The sequence below is a fragment of the Carassius gibelio genome, chromosome B15 (assembly GCF_023724105.1).
Source record: "Carassius gibelio isolate Cgi1373 ecotype wild population from Czech Republic chromosome B15, carGib1.2-hapl.c, whole genome shotgun sequence".
NCBI lineage: Eukaryota > Metazoa > Chordata > Actinopteri > Cypriniformes > Cyprinidae > Carassius > Carassius gibelio.
In genome coordinates this window covers 1,881,735-1,887,720 of record NC_068410.1, presented here as the reverse complement: position 1 = coordinate 1,887,720, position 5,986 = coordinate 1,881,735, and positions in this window count along the sequence as shown.

Genomic DNA, 5,986 nt, shown 5'->3' with positions numbered 1-5,986 from the left:
TGACTAAACAGACAACAAAAAAGTTTTTTTTTTTTTGCTTCCTTATTAAATCCTTTTCCAGCAATTAATCATTAAGCAAAAAATAACTTTTTTGTCGTGTCCTTTAGTCATTTTTTTACAGTAAAAATTTAAAAGAATGCTAAATTTACTTGTTTTCCGGTAAAAAAAATATTTTTCTAAATCTTTAAAAAGATTAAATAATTTGAGAAGCAAAAAATATTTCTTGATAAATTTAATTATTCTTTTTTAACCTGTTTTCCACTAAAAATAAATAAATTAATAATTATAATAATAATAATAATAATGCTAAAGAAATTAATACATTTTTAATTAGTCTTCTTTGTTTTCCAGTAAAAATACCTAAACATGCTTAAAAAGAGAGATATTTACTTGACTTATTGTTGAGTAATATTTAATATAATTTTTTTGTTATTTTTATTATATATATTTTTTTTTTTCTAGATGCAGTATTTTAGGATTTATTTATAAAATACAGTATTTAACCCTACTTTTGGTTAATATGATGATGATGATGATTCAACTCTGTGGTTTATTTCCAGGTGTTCGGTGTGAGCTCAGATGTTTGGATCCCACAGTATGCACTTGAACATCTCCACACAGGAACATGTCATTTACATTCATTGGAAGAAATGTCTATGATGTCAGTATTAATATAAACGCTTCTCTCTTCACACTCGTTTGACTCTGTTTATCTGCTTCTTCACACACTGTTTGTGTCTCTCTTCTCTCCTTTCTGTTTCTTCCACCATCTTTCTCTTTCTTTGTCTTCTCTCTCCACAACAAAACCTCATTCATTAACATTTCTCTCTCTCTTCTGTATTTCTTTCTTTTTTCTCCTGCATTTTCTTTCTGGGTCGCAGTTTTGCTCCTAAATGTGATTTCAGAGCCAAAGTTAAAATGTCCCAGAGAAACATATAAACCATTTACAGAGAGAGAAACTGAGGGCGAGCGGCTGCTTTATTCACGGTACGGAGGTTAGTCAGGCTCCGCAGCACATTTACACTCGTCTGAATGAAGAGACGGCCGTCTGTGATCGTACTTATACAGTTCTTTAGAGGTCACCACCCAAAAAAAAGAAGTTCTGGTGGGTCACAGACATGTAAACTATTTGGAATCAATCAAATATATTCATGTGTTTAATAGAAGTCTCTCCTTCTGACCATAATGAAAAACACAGTAAAAATTGTGAAATATTATTAATATTTAAAACAAATGTTTTCTGTGTGAATCTGTGTTAAAGTGTAATGTATTTCTGTGATGCTCCGCTGTATTTTCAGCATCACTCCTCCAGTCTTCAGTGTCACATGATCTTCAGAAATCAGAATAATATGATGATTTACTGTGTTAAATTAATCAAAACAACTCCAAATTAATTAATCAGTGAATCCTGGAAAATAAAATGCATCTCACTTTCCACAAAAATATTGTGCAGCACAACTGTGTTCAACATTGATAATAATCAGAAATGTTTATTGAGCAGTAAATCATTATATTATTCTGATTTCTGAAGATCATGTGACTCTGAAGACTGGAGGAATGATGCTGAAAATACAGCGGAGCATCACAGAAATAAATTACACTTTAACACAGATTCACACAGAAAACAGATGACTTAGATTATAAAAATATATCACTATTTTTACTGTTATTTCTGTATTTTTATTGGCTGTCTCTGACATCTACATCCACACAGTCGTGACTGAGGTTTAATCATTATTACATGTGTTCAGTGTCAGTCAGACTAATGGATTCTCCAGGTAATGAAGAGGCGGATCAATGACAGAAAACATCTGTAGATGTGTGTTACTGCAGTGTTACGAGTGTGAGTTTCCTCTGCTGACTGACCGCTGGAGCGTTTCCTATTTGGGGTCACTGTAGGGGGTCTGACACACACACACACACACACACACACACAGGTTTAGATCTGTGGTTGAGGGTCTTTTCTCCGCATGAGGTTCAGCAGGGTAAATTATTCTCTACCCTTCTTCCATCATCCTGAAATTACCCCTCCGGCCCCCGCTGATACCCCACAACACACACACACACACACACACACACACACACACGAATCAGAGTATTCATAAACATATAGTGAAACAGACCCAGGTTGTGTTCCTCCTCTCACCTATAAACATAAGATATGAACGATCATAACAATGAAACATCGACGCGGCGTCTCGGCATCTGCTGATCGTCTCTAGAGAGAGAAATAAACTCAATCACAAGCTGCTCTCGTAGCGGCACTTTAAAATTGATTTAATATTTATTTACTGTAAGAGCAGCCGGATCCTTTGATTTACCCCTGACTTTCATGGCGGCTCTGTGATGTGTAGAATTTAATCAAACTCTGAATCAGAGAGAGAGAGAGAGAGAGAGAGAGAGAGAGAGAGAGAGAGATTCTGCCTTCGCTTCGACTCTCACACTCCGTCAATCAGAGAGAGAGAGGGAGAGAGAGAGAGAGAGAGATTGGATCTGATCCTCACACTGCAGATGAATACAGATGTCACTCCTGTTCTGATGCTGATTCATGTTCACACACACTTCACTTATTTACACAATTCACTTCTGAAAGATTCAGAGGCTGAACAACTCCATTTATATTACAGTAACAGGTCTTTTAAAAGGAAATTCCTGTCTTCATATGAAGTGTTTTCCTGGAATACGTAAGCTTTTATTTTTGGTGCATGAAAAAACGGATCAACCACATATTTACATTTCTGTGAAACAGCAAAAAAAATAAATAAAATAAATGCTCATAATTCTTCAAATAATTATTATATTTATATTGTGTTGTTGGACAGCGAAACAAAACTGAGTTTGAGGATAAAAAACAAACACAAAAACGTTAAAATAATTAAATAATAAATGAAAGAATCTAAATAAAACTTATTTAAAAAGTATTAAAATCTTCAACATGTCAAATTAAAATAAATAAAAAATGTGCTCTGAAAACAATCAGAATAAAACAGCTAAATTAATAAAATTCTACTGCATGTCAAATTTGAGTATTATTTAATATAAATAAAACACTTCCTAAAATTAAATAAATCATAAACGTCAAATTAAAATAAAAAAAAATACTTTTAAAATAAAAAACATAAAAAAACTTACTAAAATGTATTAAATCATTTAAAAAAGAAAAGGAAATTCCTTTTCAGAGAACCGTAACTGTGCAAATGTTTAATTAAAAAAATATTTATTCTAATTATTATTATTTAAATCTATTAATCAAAGTTTAGTCAGAGTTACTATTCCGTTCTTAAATAATGTTCTCAAACTTTAGCTCAAATATATTATTTTCAAGTCATTCGTAAATATATATATATATATATTCTGTTTTTTTGTTGCTACTTGTTTTGGAATGTTAACGTTTCCGTAACGTAAAAACAATGTTAGTAAAACATTCCCAGAATATAGTTCTATTATACATACTGTGCACAACAGAGAGTTAGTTCTTTCGATTTCCGTTCATTTTATAAGTCAGGTAAATCGATTTAATTTTATTTTATCGCGTAGCTGAGTCAGATTTCCCGCTTTATCAGCTCATGAATATTAATGATGTTGGCTGAAAGGCAACCTTTTGCCATATCGGTTTGATTATCAACACATCTGTTTGGCAGAGGCTGAAAATCCTTGTATTATTTCGCCGGCAACAATTTATGATCTTTATACTGTGGCTAAGCATAATGGAAAATGAAAATATAATGATTATTTCCCAAAAAGTGCCTCCCTGCCGCTCTCTCCTGCTTCTAATGGTGTGTGTGTGTGTGTGATATCCAGTGCTGTACACACACACACATATGTGGGTTATTGTTTGGCTGTTATATCTGATGGCTGTGTTCAGTGTTAATGGCCTCTCATTATGACGGAGTGATTTCAGAGGAAAGCGAGTGAGGTTTGGAGGAATATCCGCAGCTTTAATGGCTGCTACAGTGAATATGTTGCTGTCTATGTCTCTCTATCACTCTCTCTCTCTCTCTCTCTCTCTCTGATTACAGTATAAGGAACATGATGGAGCTCTTTGTAATTTATTTCTGGTGAGTTATTTACTCCATCTGCTCACCGCGGCACAAACAAATGTGTTTCTGACTGATACAGGAATCAGTCAGGACAGTCCACCATCAGTCATCGACTGGTTCTCAGTTTCTCCTGAAGCTCGTTTGAGGACTGGTTCTTCACGAGGTTTCCAGCAGATCTGAGGAAAGAAGCCTTCAGACTTCAGGGATTCACAACCTTTTTTGATGTAAAATATTAAACATGAGTTAGGTTAGTATTTTAGAAATGTCGTAATGTTCACGGTTCTCTGATGTCGGTTAATGATCACATCACATGACATGCAAGTAAACAAGTAAACAAATAAAATAATTAAAATTTCATTCATAGGAAGATTTTTTATTTTTAATCATTCATTTATTTTTACATTTATGTTACTTAATTTTAAAGACATTTTATTTAGATTTGAAATTTTTTTAGATTTTCAAAATTTTTATTAAATTTTTAAGTGTTTTATTTAGATTTTTAAAAATGTTTAATTCCACGTTTTATTATTTAATTTTAAGTGTTTTATTCAGATTGTTTATATTCTAAAACGATTTAATTTTACATTTTATTTGCTACTGCATTTATTTTTAAGTGTTTTAATTCAATTTTAATGATTTTTATTTAATATTTTGTGTTTTTTTATTTTGATAGTTTTTATTTTAAAATGATTTATTTAAACGATTAAATATGTATTATTGAATTAATCTTAGTGTTTTATTTGTATTGATTTTATTTCAAAATATATATTAAAATGTTACATTTTTTTTACGATTTCATTCATACTTAGTATTTATTTATTGTTTCTATTCTTTAATTATTTATTTTAATAGTACATTTTTATTTATTAATTCATTTTAAGTATGTTTTTATTTTACTTATTTTATTTTTTATTTTTTAAAAATTATGAATTAATATATTAGCTTTATTAGATTATTAGCTTTTCATTAACTCACATGCGCATTTTAAACTGATTTAAAAACAGCATATTGCTTTAAAAAAAACCTTTATTGTTGCAATCCTATTGTTAAAAATGGGAGGGGCAAGTTCATAATAATCCTCCAATCACAGCTCTGTATGCAAATAAACCGCTGCCCACTCCAGAATGCACCTTCATTTATTTACAGGAAGATATTTTGAGAATCGTGTGTGTGTGTGTGTGTGTGTGTGTGTGTGTGTGTGTGTGTGTGTGTGACTCAATCACACGCACTAGTTCACACACAGGTCTATGATGTGCTTTTAATTAAGATCCATTAGAGTAGATATTTCTCATTAGAGCCCAGTCCCCTGCAGACCTCTGTGATGAACCTGTCAGTCAAAGCAGCCCTGAGTTCACAGAAACAAACTCTCTCTGTCTCTCTTCACACTCGGGTGGACAGCGAAGCTTCTGAATGAGTCTCAGATCTGCTGTTTCGCTCTGAAATGTGATGAACGCTAAACTAATATGAAGGTCCCTTTCTGGTCAAAGGACTTGTTCAATGCAGAAAATGCATCACATTATGAGAGTAAAATGGCTTGTGAACGCGTTAGATTTGGTCTGAATCACGAGTCCTGTTTCGACAGAAGAGATTAAAGGTTTGTTAATGGAAACTCAGAGGTTATGAGCTTTAAATATTAAATTTAAAATTAAAGTGATTTATTTAGATTTAAAAAAAATACTTTTGAAATTGTAGTTTTACATTTTTAGAATTTATCATAATTTAACTAAGTTTGTAATTATGATAGTTTCTCATTACATGTTTTTCTACATTTCTATGGTTCAGTTAAACGGTTTCATTTTGTTTTGTTCTTTTTTAAAATAATAAGAAAAAATGTTTTCTTTTTTTCTTTTGATTTTTTCTCTTATACTTTTTTTTATTAAAATGTAAAAAAAATTAATTAGTGCTTTTAATTTTTTTTAGGCATTTCTTTTAATAAAAAATGTTTT